The sequence below is a fragment of the Epargyreus clarus genome, unplaced genomic scaffold, assembly GCF_041222505.1.
Source record: "Epargyreus clarus isolate Ecla_fem2 unplaced genomic scaffold, WU_Ecla_fem_2.2 ptg000007l, whole genome shotgun sequence".
Lineage (NCBI taxonomy): Eukaryota > Metazoa > Arthropoda > Insecta > Lepidoptera > Hesperiidae > Epargyreus > Epargyreus clarus.
In genome coordinates, this window is record NW_027332215.1 from 16,124,481 (window position 1) to 16,143,734 (window position 19,254).

Sequence of the window (19,254 nt, forward strand, 5' to 3'; positions counted from 1 at the left end):
CCGTATATATACAAATGGGCTGCCCTTTACTCGTGAGGAGTCCGATTCACACAGGAAAACAGTTGTGGGCGAAGCTGTACTAAGTTCGCCTTGTGGGTCTGATTCACGATCGGCCTACAGATCTGTTTACAGGTCGAAAGAAAGTTCAGTTATTGCATTGACTGAATAGGATAACCGTGAGTGATAGATATATTGTATACTGTTGGATACTGTGACTCCCTTTTTGTTTATTACTAGACTGCTAAGGAAGGGTTATATTAGGTTATGTTTATAAATTTGAAAGAATTTTGAAACCGGGTGACCGTAAAATATCGTTCAGTTTGAATCTGTCAATTTTGAAACAAACACTATGTAATTTTGTATTGAGCTTTCTGGATAATAATCATAAATAGTCATGAATAGTAGTATTTCACGGTTTTTAGCATTAAATTTAACTTCAGGCTTATTATGGCATTAGGTTTAATTTGTTAAGCCTAATGTTTAACCATTTATTTTTAATTATTTTTTTGATTTATATTTTGCACTCATGTTTCTGATATAGAACAGGTTCTACGTGGACCGTTGTCAATAGTGGGGAATAAAATAGTCGCTTCTTATGCTCGTAAAGGTCATTCATAAGTTACGTAAGGATGTTTTAACATTTTTGACCCCCCTAGCCCCATGTAAGAGTAATTATATTATTTAAAACTCTCCTTCGCTATTCTGACGTAAGATTCCATGTTGTTCTTAAAATAATAAAATGTTATTCAATAATATTTTTTTACCTTCTAGGCGTCAAGGAAATAATATGTTCCCTGCCATACCACTTGACCGCGCGATTTGTAATGGGTTTGACACCCCTCCCCCAAAGTAAGGGTGTAATATAGAGATATGATAGAGATTTTACAACACCCCCCTCCCCTTCCTAGGGACCTTTAAGTAATTAATGAATGGCCCCTAAATCAGCCGTCATTCACGTTCTTGCATCGAAACGCAGAAGTGCTTCCCGTTGCATTTTCGCTGATACTCGTAGTAGTTTCATTTGATTGTTTACTATACTACTGAGATACTATTACTATTGATTCATCCATCCGTCGCCAAAGAAGTTAGACGTAGCCTTTGAGGCATATAAAATTTTGAAAACGATTAATTTTGATAGTAGACTCATGTTGGTGTCTACAGATTAATAACGTTATAGGGAAGAAGAGTAACAATAGATCAAATTATAATTGCTTTGACCCGCGGCTTCGCTCGAGTTGATGTAGGTACATGTGAAAGACCGATAACAATACAATGGTTGATTAAGTTTGTACTATAGTTGGTGCCAAGTTATAATTGTGAAACACTATCTAGCAGACTATGAGTGGTTTATTTATAATGATGAGACTTCAATACATTTAACACTGATACAACAATACATGATGTGTGTGTGTCAAAGAAATATGCGTCTGTACTCAGCGCGGCGTTACATACTCGTCTTTGTTCGGCGAGTAACTTGCTGTAAATATAATAACTTCTGTAAAAAAGTTATCATTTAGATATTTAGTGATAACAGACCTTAGAGAATTTAAGTTGATCGTAAATGTCTTTCTACCCTCGTAGACCAAGTTGAAATGGAATGTAAATACGCAGAATTCTGATTACGTTGTAAATTGCGAATCATTTTCCGAAGTTTTGGCAAATGGTAAAGTTAATTTGGCTCCTGACTTTCAATATACCTGTAATCAAAATCTCATTTATCTTCTCAAATTGTTTTCTGTCGCAAAATCGTTATTGGAGTATTAAAAAAATGTACTGTACGATAAAAATATCCAGTCAAAACTATACTGTTATTAAAATATATTGCTTTTCATTCGCATGTAGTGTTTCTGTAAACATAAACATTAAATTGCTATTGGAATGAATCTTTTGATAGTTTGTATTTTAATACGCCGAGTAGAAAGTTTATATTTAACTGTTCTGATTACACATTAGCTTACAGTTATGAATTTAAAATATATTTATGATCCGACATTAGTTTGTACAACTTTGTGGTTGCTACTAGAAAATACATACGGTAAATGTGCGGTGACAAAGTTTTTTAATAATATAGAAGTAGCAAACGAACATGCAATTCTCTTGATGGTAAATATCTACTGCCGCCCTTAGATATCTATAATCAACTCGAGATAAGGATAACGTTCCTATGTCAGGTTGGCAACAGATGAGTTGATACCTCCGCGGACTAAGTTGGAACGCCTCGGATAAGTGTCATGTCGTACCAAAATAGAATAGAGCATTGTTTAACACTGTAAAGGAAAAATAGACAAAGATTGGTGTAACGATGGTGCCTCCGGAGTTGAACCTCCGAAGTACTCGTACTACCTACCGCCCAAAATTACTTATCTATGTTCCTTGTATACCTATAATATATTACTATTTTATTGTCGTAGCATACATTTAGCGAGTAATATTAACTTTATTATAAGAAGCAATACTTGTATTTCATAAATTCAGATTCATCTTATAGTATATTTACTATTTAAGTGAATTAATATGGTTGTGATTTTTAAAAAAAAAACGCTTTCTACACTCACAGCCCCACACAAGGATTCCCTGTATCGTGGGTGCTATGGACACACACAGAGACAAATACTCAAACACCCAGACCCAGAAACAGAAATCTAAATTCATCATTTAGAAATCTGTCTGGCCAGGGATCGAACCCGGGACCCTCTGCGCGTCAGACCGGTATGGTGACCGCTCCGCCACGCGGGTCGTATTTGACTGATTTAAATGAATTACTAAATTAATTGTTTTTTTATAAAGCAATTCAACAAAAAAGGTTATTTATGTTTCATTACAAGCACCCAAATAAATAAACATATTAAAAAAAAACATAGGAATATCCTAATGACATGAAATAATTTGAAATAATTCGTAGACTGGGTATAATTAAAAACAAACAGATGCCCAGCAACATTGGCTTGATTAGTCTTTTCATGCATTCATACGCATTGAATACATTTTGAATAGGCATCGACAGAAAATTAAAATAAACTATTCACATTGAAATTCATATTAATACAACATTTAATTTCTGTTAAAATTGTGACCCACACAATTTAACAAGTGTTCACTCATACTCTACTTAATCATTACTGATAATTTAATTATGTTTTTTATTTAAGCACTGAGCTCGTAAATAGCTACAAAACAAAAAAATGTTTGATAAAGAAATAATAATAAATCTAAACGTTTTAGTCATTGACCGTCTATCAAAAAGTTAAATTAACTTGAAAATCAGTGTCAGTTAATTTTTGATCTCACACTCTTTGCTATTCAACAAACTTCCGTTACGTCATTGGTGTGACTTTGCTAAAGTCAATATTCTAACTTGACTCTAGTATTGAGTGTTTTAATTCCAAGTTCTGTTTAATCTCAAACTTGTGGAGTTCTAACTATTTGGCAATTAAATTTGCCCCTTAGCTTTGCGGATTAACGAGTGGATCAGTAATGAACGGGTTAGAATGTAATATTCCTTTTCCGATTCAGTTACATACAACAACTCACATAGACTATTAATAAGTCGTTACTTAGGTTTATAAACGCCTTTCACGCTATTTAGATAAGACATAACATTTAACCATAAAATTTTAAACACACATTCTTAAGGGAAGTTATGTGCGTATTAGAAATTAATTATCACTTGCTTAAACGGTGAAGGAAAACATCGTGAGGAAACCTGCACATCTGAGAGATTTATAAAAAAAATCTCAAAGGTATGTAAAATCTACCAATACACACTTGGCCAGCGCGGTGGACTATGGCCTAATCCTTCTCATTCTGAGAGGAAACCCGTGCCAGCAGTGGGACAATAATGGGTTGATGATGAAAGGTATTATGGTTCGACAAGGAAGGTGGTGGTACTCGTATATATTAGAACCAACATAACTACATAGTGGATCTTTCTTTCAATTATTTAATTATATAACATATTATAAGTTACCACTTTATAATACCAAATAAATTTGAAACCGTTTATTAAGTAGAAATATGAAAAGCATAGTAGGGAAAAGTTCGTCTGAAAAGCATCCAGCGATGTTAAAGTGCCGACTAATTAAGTTGCAACAGTTTTATTCTAAAAAAGAGAAAACATCCTGCTTCAGACTTCGTTGCTCGTTTTCCTGTTTTTTTTATGACGTTTTATTTTACCAACACCTGCCTTGAATTTAGTGCCCGTACTAATATTATGTCGAAGGTGGTAGAACTCTTGACGGTTCGACTTCGTAGACACCGCACACCGCACAAGACAGAGGATATGCCGGACTCCTACCAGCTAAAACCCCACGGTGTTCCTCTGTACGCCCTTTGTCGGGACTGCGGGTACGCTATGCATTCGTCCGCGGTCCTGACGGCGTCTGCCCACCACAGGGCCCGTCTCTGTGTGGGATGGAGCTGGAGCTACTCCATCTCCTCGTCTTTGAGGAGCGCGCGGGAACACCGCGCGCGCCACCTCGAGGCTAATGATGTATTTGACGTAGGACACCCCCGTGTCCTACGCCAATGCCTCCGTTATGGGGGTAGGAGATGGGCGTGGGGAGCCCTCCTCCTACGCCCGGTTTTCCGGCTGCGGATAGGGGGGTCTGAGGATTTCTCTCTCTCCCTCTCCGCAGCCTCCTTCTGCGAGATGACTTCCTCGCAGAAGGATTTTACTCCTTTCCAAGACCTGTCGCTCCCGACCATAGCTTTTACCACGGCAGGGAGCGACAGGTCTGGCCCCACTGCAGCGACGAGTACACGGCGCTGGCTGTCCCATGCAGGACACTCCTCCAGTGTATGCTGCGCCGTGTCCTCGTCGCAGCTACAATGGTGGCACTGGGTGGTTGGCTCCCTTCCGGCTATGCGGCACAGGTACTTTCTGAAACACCCATGTCCCGAGAGCACCTGTGCCATCCGGAAGGTCAGCGATCCATGCCGCCTGTCCATCGAGGCTTCTAGCACACACCGGCACACCTGTTTCTACTTCATAGGGACAGTGTTAAGCGCTACAGTGATCTGGTTTGAAGGGAGGGACATATGAGGAGGTGGAACTCAATTCTCACATGCAGCAAAACATACTTACGCAAAGGATTCCAATCCTAGCTGTAATTGATTACAGATGTTCTTGGGTGTTAGTGGCGAATTTCTATGGTTACTTGTATAGTATCGTCAACAACCCATTACTTGGTTGAATGAGAAGGTTTATGCCAAAGTCCACCATGCTGGCCAAGACCATATTGGTAGACTTCAACCCTTGACAACCTTAATTTTTTATTAAGATCAATCAGGTTTCCAGGTCACAATGTTTTCTATCACAATTAAAGCAAGTGATATTACCATTATAACAACGCACATATCTTCGAATAATCCGAGGTGCTTGCCTGTGTTCGAACTTGGGACCCCTTGATCGAGTGGCCGAGTTTCAACCACTGCTGTTATAATATTAAAAATATAAATACATTGTAATATATTTATAAAATCTATATTTATAAAAGCGAAAAGATACTCACGTTCAAAACGTATTAATCAAGGTTTTGACTAAACTACTGAAGCTACAATCATGAAATTTGAAATATAGCTTCATTTTATAATGTAGATGCGCACTAAGAACGGATTTTTTGATATTCCACCGTTAAGGGGGTTGAATGGGGGTTGAAAGTTAGTATAAAAGTCCGTCAGTTTTAAAGCAAACTGGATGAATATTGGTATTTAGCTTTCTGATTTAAATTAATAAGAATCTAATCTAAGGGTTTTTTCCAAAATCAACCCTAAAGGTGGTTAAATAGGGGTTGACAGCTTATTTTAAATTTTGCTATTTTGAAAGCCAGCACTATGAAAGTTAGCCATTGCTTTACTGGTTAAATATAAAATAACTTTAGTTCTACCGTTTTTGGAAAATCAACCCTTATGTGGGTTAAATAAGGGTTGTAAGTTTGTATGGAATTCCCCCAGTTTTGATGTAAACTCTATGAAAATCGGTATTTGGGTTTTCGATTAAAAATAATTAAATACCTATTTCACCATTTTTGGAAAATCAACCCTTAAGTTGGTAAAATAAGGGTTGATAGCTTATTTTAAAATTTGCCAATTTGTAACCCAGCACTATGAAAGATGGCCATTGCTCTACTGGTTAGATATAGTGGAACTTTAATTCTACTGTTTATGGAAAATCAACCCTTATGTGGGTTAAATAAGGGTTGTAAGTTTGTATGAAAATTCCCCAGTTTTGATGTAAACTTTATAAAAATCGGTATTTGGGTTTTCGATGGAAAATAATTAAACACCTATTCCATTATTTTTGGAAAATCAACCCTTATGCGGGTTAAATAAGGATTGTAAGTTTGTATGAAAGTCCCCCAGTTTTGATGTAAACTGTATAAAAGTCGGTATTTGGGTTTTCGATAGAAAATAATTAAACACCTATTTCATTGTTTTTTTGAAAATCATCCCTTAAGGTCGTTAAATGGGGGTTGGAATTTTATTTCAAACTCCGTTAAGTCGAAAGCAAGGACTATAAAACTTAGCATTTGGCTTTTCTGTTGGAAATAATAGAACTTTTTTACCACCGTTTATGGAAAATCTACCCTTAAGAGGGTAAAATAGGGGTTGAAAGTTTGTTGGGAAGTCCGCAGATTTTGAAACAATGTCTACGAAAATTGGTATTCAGCTTTCTGATTGAAAATAATAGAACACCTATTTTACCGTTTTTGGAAATCAACCCTTAAGTTCGATTAATAGGGAATAGAACTTTATTTTAAAATCCGTTTATTTGGAAACAAGGACTGTAAAAATAAGATTTAGCGTTCTGGTACGAAATAATAGATCTTCTTTAACAACGTTTATGGAAAATCTACCCTTAAGAGGATAAAATAGGGGTAGAAACTTCGTTTAGAAGTTCGCAGCTGTTAGAGCAAAGTCTATGTAATTTAGTATTCTGCTTTCCGTTTGAAAATAATAGAACACCTACTTAACCGTTTTTGAAAAATTAACCCTTAAGGACGTTTAGTAGGGGATGGAACTTTATTTCAAAAACCGTTAATTTGGAAGCAAGGACTGTAAAAAGTGGCAATTGGCTTTCTGGTTGGGAATGATAGAACTTTTTTAACACTATTTATGGAAAATTTACCCCTAAGTGAGCAATATAGGGGTTGAAAGTTTGTTTAGAAGTAAGCCGATTATGAAGCAAAGTCTATGAAAATTGGTATTTTGCTTTCTGGTTGTAAATAATATATCACCTTTTTTTCCATTTTTTTTAAATCAACCCTTAAGGTCGTTAAATAGGGGTTGGAACTTTATTTTATATCCGTTAATTTGGAAGCAAACACTATGAAAAATTATCATTAGACTCAATGAAACATCTGGGTCACTGCTTTTTTTAGATCAACCCTTAAGACGGCTATAAAAGGGTGTTTGCATTATGCCTTTCTGTTTACACGTCTGTTTCAGCATTTTTAGCAACTCAACAATCAACCCCGTTAGGGTACTATAAGTAAAGAAAGTTTCTTTAAAAACCGTTATTGACGTTACTTCCTTTGGCGTGTCTGGAAAAAGAACAAAGTGCAGAGAGGTTTAGTGTAGGGCGAAATTCCATGGGCCGTCGTAACATATATTTTTAACATGGGAATGTATTGCGCGTGCTGAAGTGCAGAACAGCGGTTTTTACGGTTCCATACCTAAAGGATAAAAACGGAACCCTATTACTAAGACTTCGCTGCCTGTCCGTCTGTCCGTGTATCACAGGGCTCTTTCTCTGGAACCGTAATAGATAGACATTTGAAATTCTTACAGAGGATGCATAACGGTGGCCGCTATAAAAACAAATACTAAAAATAAAAAAAGTTGAAAACAACAAGGGGTCCCAATACAACAAACTGCTATTCGATATTTTTCCAACTAACTTTTGAACCGTTAGAGGTAGACAGTTCAAATTTTCACAATGTGTGTACTTTAATGGCTGCTGCAATATTAAATATTATGAAATTAAAAAAAAAAAAAATCTGGTGGTGGTGTTGAATATTAGCTTTCAGAAATTTGCTGATAAAGTATTTATTGATGCATATGTACATAGGAATGTTTTTGAAATTCTACTAAGGAGGTAAAAGGAGTGTTATATGTATGTGTACGGGAATCTTTTAGGTTCGAAGTTAGAAACGTGAAATTTCAGATAACGTCTATTCAGACAAATACACGACAACGTGGACGGATGCAAATTTCATATATGATAATGCGTAGTTTTATTCACATTGGCCTACTGATTGGCTTAGTGATGGTGATGTGGTAGACACATAGACCTTGGATTAAAATTTTGGGTTAGAACAGGGCTACAGTATCCCCTGCCTGTCGTACGAGACTAAAGGGGGACTTCTGGAGTTGCGGGCGGCAAGAATGGGAGCTCTAACCGCCCAGCCAACGGCCAATTGACCCTGGAAAGAACCACTTTATGTAAGGCCCCATATAACATGGACGGTTCCTATGGAATAGTGTAAATAATAATTATTGCATCCTACATGAAACTTATATTTTAAAGAAAGTTTCATTAAGGTCCGTTAATTAGAGTTTTAGTGTATGTTTCTGAAGAAAGCTTGACCAATTTAGGTACACAGTGACGAAAAAAGAAAGCTTTTATTAATGAAATATTAATACTACTTTATCGTTAAAATTGTTAAAGGTACAAATTTACGATTACAGTTATTTGTATGTCATATCATATTTTTTACGCGGGCGAAGCCGCGGGTTCTGCTAGTATAATATATTCAGAAATAATGTAAAATTATAAATGGCGTTACAGTCTGGCACTTTTTTCTTCCAAAGAACGATCAGTTACCCCAATGACGAAGCTCTAACTAAGTTCATCTTAGAAAAGTAATTAGCCCAAAGTTGCGCAGATGTCAGCACTTTAATTATAAACTTCGGAGTTCGGAGTGGAGGTACTTACTATTCAACCTAAACTAATAATTACTTTATAACCATAATACATTTATGACTAATTAACTTTGGTTACATTCCATTTCACGATGTGGTCTGGATATGGCTGCAGCACTATGTGGATGTACCTAATAATTCTGTTAAATGTGACTCCGGTGGTACCACTACCATAACTATTTCTTTCAAATAACAGTAGTGTTAAGCGCTGCTTTTTTGCGGGTTTGATAAAGGAGATATACTTTCCCGATGCATTCCAACTCAGTCGTCAAGGTTAGCGGCGCATCTGTGGCTGTAATCCTATCTGGGGTTGATTACAGATGTCTATAGGTGGTAATAGCCACTTAACATCAGGTGGACTGCATGCTCGACTGCTACTCTTATATTTTAAAAAAATAGTGTATAAAATTATTGCGTATTTTTGGATTTATACGCAATTCACGAAAAATCTGATTTGTAGAAAATATAACTAATGTATTCACAGAACAATACAAAGGTCTATAAATGTATTATTTACAGTACTGAACAGTGTAATTTACACTAATAGTATTTTTACAGAAATGAAATATTTTTTTATAAAATTAATAAAAAGGGACGGGCATGCAATTGGGTAATCAACACCAAATGTAATAATACCCGAAGGACGAGGCTGGCAAGTATATTTATATGTATTTCTTTCTTGAATCAAGATGAGAGAGGTTGTAGACTTAAAATTATAGATAATCGTGTGAAAATTGAATACTTACAGAACTATATTTACTAACTATTGCCCTTGAATAAGTGTGCTTAGATTCTGCTAATAAAAATGATGCAATTATTATATCCTTACATATTTTATTTAATTTAAAAACTTAAAATTCGTACTGGCACCTTCATAAAAAAAATCTTTTGTCCAAAAATGATTTGAGCTTCAGTCGGTTTAACTCTGCGATGATTTCTCAAATTAATATCCTTGCACTTTTAATATATAAGAAAAAATAATTAGTATTTACTTATTAACATAATGTCTTGTATGTATACATGTATGTGTGCCTGTACGAGTATATATGTATGAACGAAATGTTCTTGGAATTGCAAGAGCCGCCGGCGATCCGTAATACAAGTGAGGAAGTTGATGACACTGTATTAACTACAAGGCAAGCTCAAGTTAGTGTTTTGTCGGTAAGTTTTGTGAAACTTGCGCCAAGTTTACGACGATATTGCTGGGACCTTGTTCTGTGGTTAAAACTATGCGAAATTTCATTATAGTACAAAGTAAGATTATTTTATGATTTTGAATATTTTGTTGTTATAATATACGATATTGTTATAATAACAACAAGATATTTTTTACCACGCTTTTATTAGCTCGACCTGTGTGTATCTAGACTGTATATAACGAAATTTTTGAACTCGATTTTTTACCCACTATGGACGGTTCGATTAATTTAAAATTTTGAGCACTTATCAAGAACCGATAACAATATACGGTTTTAATAGTTTTGTCCCATTCTCCTCATAAGGATCGTTATGATTAACGATTTTGTGCAATTTAAGCGTGTTTTTAGTTTATGGACTATAATTATTATTAAAATAAGATACCCGAGTGCTTAATAATATTGCCTGTGTCGCTAACACAATTGAAACGAATCCAACGACTATAACGTATGACAGAATGAGACATAAAAAGTCCACAATCGGGTAAAACTAAAAAATAGAACTTTTTGTTTTGTTTGCTGCACATGAAACAAACAAATGAACTTTACTATACATTACTTCCCACCCTTTTTCTAAAAAGGCTGCTATAACAACAATATATCTTACTGGTAGTGCCAGTGGCTACCCCCGAGTTTTAAAAAAAATAACATGACATACACATAACTGAAAATTTGTAGCTTCATTAGAATGACAGGGGCGCCATCTGTCGACAATTGGTCATACCAACTCAGAAACCTTCGTGGGCTTATGTATAGCAACTTTACTAAAGATCATCACATGATCAAATGCATAATAATTTACGATTCTATAAAGGACATACAGACAAACATTCATATTGAGAAGGATAAATCACAGTGGCGGCCTTTACGTAATAAAGACAATGTTTTTTTTAAATATAAACAATTATCACTAGAAAATTTTAGTATAATTTTTTTTATAATATAGGAGTAGCAGACGAGCATGCAGTCCACCTGATGGTAAGTGGCTACTGCCGCCCATGGACATCTGTAATCAACCCCAGATAGGATAAGATATTCCTACCTGAGGTCGGCCACAGATGCGCCGCTACCCCTGAGGACTAAGCTGGAACGCCCCGGAAAAGTCTGTCTCCCTTACCACACCCTTTAAACCGGAACACAGCAGCGTCTATCACTGCTGTTATTAGGTAGAAATAGGTATGTAGTATTAAATAATTACAAGGATTCGACTATGGTTTAACACACCGTATATTATTATACCATGATAAGGTTATACCGTCGATTTGGTAGGGCGACAGACACAAACTACATACATATATTTACTAGTAATACAAAATACAATGTCATCCCAGATATAAAATTTAATACAGCTTCTAATATATACAATATAAAGTTATAAAATAACTATTAACATTTAACAACAAATGCATGAATAGTTCTAGATCGAGCCAAAGATTGTCGCCGTCACAATAGTCGAGCTGTTAGAATAAATGGCTTGCACATTTCCTTTTCCATTTTACAGAGACTGATATATTTCCGAGAGCCGAATGCTGTTATAGCTTGGTTTCCTGGCGTCTATTTCTATGCTAGTAACGTCTTTGATAGGATTCTACGTAGTAACTTATGTATAAATTTACATTTACTCACGAGCTTTGCAAGTACCTACGTTTGATCATTTGGAAACATAAGTGATTAATCAAGTGCGAGTCGATAGCGGTCTTTGATAATGACTCCTATGTATTTTATTATTTTTAGTTTTTTTTATTGCTATAGCGATCACTTTTATAGATACTCTGTAAAAAAATCAATCGTCTATCTATTACGTTTCAGAGATAGAGCACTGTAACAGACGGACGGGTAGCGAAGGCTCAGGAATAGGGTCCCGTTTTTAACCTTTGGCAACTTAACCCTAAAAATAAATAGATAACACTTTGAAAAGCAGTGTTGAACGCTGCTGTGTTCTGGTTAGAAGTGTGTGCTAAGGAAGACATACTTTTCTGAGGCGTTCCAGCTCTTTCCTCAGGAGTAGCTGCGCATCTGTGGCCGACCTCAGGTAGCAATAATTAATCCTATCTGGGTTTGATTACAGATGTCCATGGGCGGCCGTGGCCACTTACCATCAGGTGGACTGCATGCTCGTCTTCTATTCCTATTTTATTATTAAAAAAAAAGAGAAATCCTAACTAAAAATGGCTTATAGCTGTAAAAGATTAAATTATACCGAGTACATATTATTATAAAAAAATATTTTTGTTGTCCTGACTGAGAAATTAATCCCTGTATGGCAGATGGATTTGTACCACATAATCCGTTTCCATCGTATCCAGGTGAATAAATAATGACTCAGTTGAATATATTTCTAAATCTGGGCGTTTCAGCACCAGTATATGTCTATTGCATTTACTACTTAGGTCATCCTAGTTTGGAACCATGAGTATAAAATTAATTAATACTTGTGGGTAATCTATTAAAAATAAATTACAATGATAACATAAACTTACCTATATCTGCTTTCGACTTCAGGTAATTTATATTATGCAAGATTGGTCAGACGATTATGATGATGGTTGGTAAGATGGCAGTAATAGTAGCCACAGCGTAAATGTATTGTGAAACTTTAAACTATCTGCCTATTACAGTTTAAGGTATAGAGCCCTAGAATAGACTGACAGACAACGGAGAGTTAGTAATAACCTTTATACACGGAACCCTAAAAAATATTACTAATAACTCATACGTTCATACTTATATTGTTACGAGCGTATACGTATAATAAGATACATAATAGCGGTGGGAGCACATCCCAGGTAATCTTGGAGGCACTCGGTTGTTTTACGACCCAACAATATCAACGCACCGGCGGCCATTAAAGGGATACGTGCAGTGTTAATGGAGTTATAACAGGAGATGTATCAAAACGCGAGCCATTGAGACAGCAATTTCGGGGAAAAGGGTGTTATCAAAGAAAACATTCTTACTCTTCCAAGAGTTATGTGTGCGCTGATGATTTTTTTTCGCGGGGAATTATGAATTAAGGCTAATGTCGATTTAGTAGTTGTCGAAGTAGTCGTCGTAGTAGTCGAAATTAAATGTATTTCTGTTTGATTTTAAAATATTTAAATAAACATTAATCGTTCCCTAGGATATTCTTTTTATTTTATTTTGGATCTTCAAAAGGCTGTAATAACAATAAAATGAAGATTGCTTCATTTTATTGATACAGATATTTATTACATCCAATTTTCTGTTTAACTCAAAACATTTTCAGTATAAACGTTAGACGTACTCACTACAGTCAATGACAGAAGCACAAAATATACTTTGTTTTCGTAAATACGTATTTTACGAAGTTGCCGCGATTTGGCTTAGTGGGGAGCGGCAAATAACCAGATAGCAGAAACGCTAACATTACACAGTCGCAGGGGTAGTGGCGCAGCTGTGTTTACACAGATAGAAAGATCTACAATGCGCCCTCTGGTTATTTGAGCACAAAGTCGGTTCCAAAATACATTAAAATATCGACAGCTAATTCTGTGGCGGATCTGTGACCTAAAACAACAATTAAATGATGTATGTGTTTTTTGAAGGTGGTAGAACCCTTTGTGGTTCGACTCCGGCGGCACCACCGCCACACCTATTTCTACCTAATAAATGCAGTGTTAGGCGCTGCTGTGTTCCGGTTTGAAGGGTGTGGTAAGGGAGATAGACTGTTCCGAGGCGTTCCAGCTTAGTCCTCAGGGGTAGCGGCGCATCTGTGGCCGACCTCAGGTAGGAATATCTAATCCTATCTGGGGTTGATTACAGATGTCCATGGGCGGCAGTAGCCACTTACCATCAGGTGGACTGCATGCTCGTCTGCTACTCTCATATTATAAAAAAAAAAAAAAAATGTAAAATGTAAGATGGTAAAGAGTCATTGCCACTTTAGTTGATCGATTTAGTTTGAAGTGTATTCTAGAAAAAAATATACCAAAGCGCTTAAAGTAAGTATGTAGTCAATAAACACTATCTATGATAATTAATTTCAAATAACTTCTATAAATGAAGACTTCCGCATAGAAGGTCTATATTAGTCCGAAAATAACATTTAAAATGCATTACCTCATGTAGCTATAAATATTCTGGCAATCGTCAAACTGCTTTACAGCGATACTGCCGTGAGCATTTGCCGGTTAAAATTTCAGCAGTAGTTTAAAACAGCGGTTTTCGAAAATAAAAATCTGCCAACGTTCGTGCAGTGTATGTCCCGACAATTGATTTTATGCTCTCGTACACTCCCGACTCCGCAGTCACCATCTGTCTTTTGCTATTATTTTGAGTTTTTTAGCGTACATTAGTTTTTTCCTCCACTTGGCAGTAAAATGTTTTCAAATTTATGTGGTACGAATGTAAAAATTTCATGGTTTTACAAAACGTGATCATTTTTATTATTTATAATCATCATAAGTATCCAAATTTGTCTCAGACGGATTTAAATTTCACAAAAGTTACATTAAAAGCGTAATAAAATTGGGCGTAATAATTGTGTAAAATTTCCTCTTGACAATGTCGTAAATCTCAGGTTTTATTGCCACAAACATACAACGCCACGGATTTTAATAGCGGCAAAATGTTTCCTTTTCATTACCTCGGACGGACGGCACGACGAGGAAAGGCCCAACTTCTTTTGAACGACACGACATCGGCACGAAGACGGCAACGACACCAGTGATGTCGCTGGACGGGCATAAATCCGATATCCTCTTACCGGCGCTGAGATATCGTAGGCAGCATTGGCATCTTTATATGCATGTGTTTTGTACACACATAAGTCGTGTACACCATGTGCGAGGGGAGTTAAAACTCTGCTATGTACCGCTTCGTGATGGCATCGATCAAAAGTGAAAAAATAGCTACAGTATCGTGCCGTAGGCGTCCGGTACATGCTGTGTCGTGTCGTTCCAGTGTAAAATAGCCAACGCGCGAAAACAAAATTCAACCACATACCCATAAGGACAAAGTGTAGCATTAAGGAAAATCACACGCAACGGACTATCGCTCTTAATATCACCAGACTAAAGGTTAGAAAGGGACGCTTATTTCAAGTTTTCGGCTTGAGAGCCGCGAGTGTTTTGTACAAATCAGTTGCGAAACAACAATAGAAATAAATTGAAGCGACGGCGAAGAACAGGCGGAAGGACGGATTTGCATTCACTATTCTTATTTCCCGCGTTTATGAGCTCAGTAGCATTACCATGAGTTGGCATAGAAACGCCACTATAGAAATGGTAAATAGAAAACTATTGTCATTTTGCTAGTGAATAACATAACTACTATCGTTACGGTGTTTTAAAAATTTCAATTTCATTTGTAGCACACATTACGGACTAGCTACTAATATAACTACTTTGTAACGTGAATGGCAAACAACTGTATCAGTTTCAAATATTTTCCACGTTAAATTCGAAATTTAAGGTAGAACTGGAACAGCATTGCTATTTAATAACCGTATCGTGCGCTCAAAACCCAAATGAATGTACGACTTTGAGGTGCGACGCTTAAATTTAGGAATCGCACTGAGAATTTCCGACACTTCTGGCAGGAAACGTGTTCTACCCAGTTACACTGCGATTTATGAATGTGACGAAATTTATGGCACTGCTACACAAATGTCCGTGTTGTGAAGGTAATTCAAAATTCATGCGACCAAAGCTACTTTTCCCGCTGCTAAAGCGATAGGTAATAATAAAATTTGCTGTACTCCATCCACATAAACTACATTATGTTAGGTACTCGTATGTTGACTTTCTTATACATTTTCATATTATATCTCGAAAATAAGGAGTGTGTAAAACAGTAAGGTAATTTTGATGGGAAGACAACTATAGCCGCGTTAGTTAATTTTTGGTAGGGGAAAATCTTATGGGCACGCGTCAGCAACATGGTAATTTTTGAGGGATATAATTAAATTCTGTATTACGTGAGATTTTGGGGAGGGGGTTGAGCCAAATCTATCGATATTTCACCAAAACAAACCAAAGGGATCGGAAAATCGGTAAAAAAAATCTCACGTAATTAATGAATGCCCCTTAATAATAGCTGTGTGAAGGCAGTGATAGCCTAGTGCTTAAGAAACTCGGCCTCCGATTTTTTAAAGTTATGTGCGTATTAGAAATTAATTATCACTTGCTAAACGGCGAAGGAAAACATCGTGAGGAAACCTGCATACCTGAGAGATATATATAAAAAAAAAAGAAATCTCGAAGGTATGTGAAGTCTACCAATACGCACTTGGCCAGCGCGGTGGACTATGGCCTGATCTTTCTCACTCTGAGAGGAGTGCCCAGCAGTGGGACAATAATGGGTTGATGATGAAAATAGCTGTGCCTCTATCTTACGATGTATAATAAATTTAACCCAACTTCCAATTCGCAATTGGCCAGCGCGGTGGACTATGGCCCAATCCTTCTCATTATGAGAGAAGACCCCTACCCAGCAGTGGGACAATAATGGGTTGATGAAGCGACGAATTTTAATTTTAATTTAAAAAACTAAATTAATATTGTAAAATGGAAACAGCAAATTGTGGTTATCACAAGGTTAGAGCCAAATTTGATAACTAACACAAAGAACATTCAAATGTAATCAGACAAACACAATATTCGCCGACAAAGAGAAAACGGTGTAATTTGCATTTCGCGACAATTTCGCCTGCGCTTACCCAATTGCTTTTAAGATTCTGAACAAACAATAATATGAATTAGGTTTAGGATATATAGATCTTCTATATATACAAAAGCGAAAAGATACTCACGTTCAAAACGTATTAATCAAGGTTTTGACTAAACTACTGAAGCTACAATCATGAAATTTGAAATATAGCTTCATTTTTTAATGTAGATGCGCACTAAGAACAGATTTTTTGATATTCCACCGTTAAGGGGGTTAAATGGGGGTTGAAAGATAGTATGAAAGTCCGTCAGTTTTAAAGCAAACTGGATGAAAATTGGTATTATATATTGAAAATTTGCTGTTTTTGGAAAATCAACCCTTAAGTTGGTAAAATAGGGGTTGTCAGCTTATTTTAAAATTTGCCAATTTGAAAGCCAGCACTACGAAAGTTAATCATTGCCTTACTAATTACATATAGTGGAACTTTAATTCTACCGTTTTTGGAAAATCAACCCTTATATGGGTTAAATAAGGGTTGTAAGTTTGAAAGTCCCCCAGTTTTGATGTAAAGTGTACGTTCAAAACGTATTAATCAAGGTTTTGACTAAACTACTGAAGCTACAATCATGAAATTTGAAATATAGCTTCATTTTTTAATGTAGATGCGCACTAAGAACGGATTTTTTGATATTCCACTGTTAAGGGGGTTAAATGGGGGTTGAAAGATAGTATGAAAGTCCGTCAGTTTTAAAGCAAACTGGATGAAAATTGGTATTTAGCTTTCTAATTTAAAGTAATAAAAATCTAATCTGAGGGTTTTTCCAAAATCAACCCTAATGGTGGTTAAATAGGGGTTGACAGCTTATTATAAATTTTGCCATTTTGGAAGCCAGCACTATGAAAGTTAGCCATTGCTTTACTGGTTAGAAGTAATAGAAATTTAGTTCTACCGTTTCTGGAAAATCAACCTCTATGTGGGTTAAATAAGGGTTGTAAGTTCGTATGGAATTCCACAGTTTTGATGTAAAGTCTATGAAAATCGGTATTTGGGCTTTTGATTAAAAACAATTAAACACTTATTTCACCATTTTTGGAAAATCAACCCTTAAGTTGGTAAAATAGGGGTTGTCAGCTTATTTTAAAATTTGCCAATTTGAAAGCCAGCACTACGAAATTTAGTCATTGCCTTACTAATTAGATATAGTGGAACTTTAATTCTACCGTTTTTGGAAAATCAACCCTTATATGGGTTAAATAAGGGTTGTAAGTTTGAAAGTCCCCCAGTTTTGATGTAAAGTGTACGAAAATCGGTATTTGGGTTTTCGATAGAAAGTAATTAAACACCTATTTCATTGTTTTTGGAAAATCATCCCTTAAGGTCGTTAAATAGGGGTTGGAAGTTTGTAGGGAAGTCCGCAGATTTTGAAACAATATAAAAATAAATTGAATAAAAATTGATATTCACTTTCTGATTGAAAATAATAGAACACCTATTTTCCCGTTTTTTGGAAAATCAACCCTTATGTTCGATTAGTAGGGGATAGAACTTTATTTTAAAATCCGTTAATTTGGAAACAAGGATTGTAAAAATAGCATTTAGCTTTCTGGTTCGAAATAATAGAGCTTCTTTAACACCGTTTATGGAAAATCTACCCTTAAGAAGGTAAAATAGGGGTGGAAACTTCATTTAGAAGTCCGCAGTTTTTAAGCAAAGTCTATGAAAATTGTTATTTGGCTTTCTGATTGAAAATAATACGACACCTATTTAACAGTTTTTTGAAAAATCAACCCTCATGGTTGTTTAATAGGGGATGGAATTCTATTTTAAAATCCGTTTATTTGGAAACAAGGACTGTAAAAATAGGATTTAGCTTTCTGGTACGAAATAATAGATCTTCTTTAACAACAGTTATGGAAGATCTACCCTTAAGAGGATAGAATAGGGGTAGGAACTTCGAATAGAAGTTCGCAGATTTTAGAGCAAAGTCTATGAAATTTAGTATCCTGCTTTCTGATTTAAAATAATAGAACACCTATTTCACCGTTTTTTGTAAAATTAACCCTTAAGGACGTTTAATAGGGGATGGAACTTTATTTTAAAACCCGTTAATTTGGAAGCAAGGACTGTAAAAAATGGCAATTGGCTTTGTGGTTGGGAATGATAGAACTTTTTTAACACCATTTATGGAAAAACTACCTCTGGATTATTTTTGTAAGATTGAAGTCTTATGGGCTGTCGCCCCACACTTCTGTGTCCAGTCCTAGCCCTCCACTCCAGAACCCTTCTTCTCCATACTTCTTCTTTTTACTTCTTTTTACATTGTCGACTTATAAGGAGAAGCTTGTCAGGTACACAAATCGGAGTTATCTTTGTCTAACGCTAATTGTGCGTGCGGTTCGGATTACTCTCCGGAGCGTGGCCGACAAGCCAGGCAAAGGCAGGCTAATTAGAGGCACGTATGCGATGAACCATGTAATTGCTTTGCGTTTCGACTCGGTAAAACGC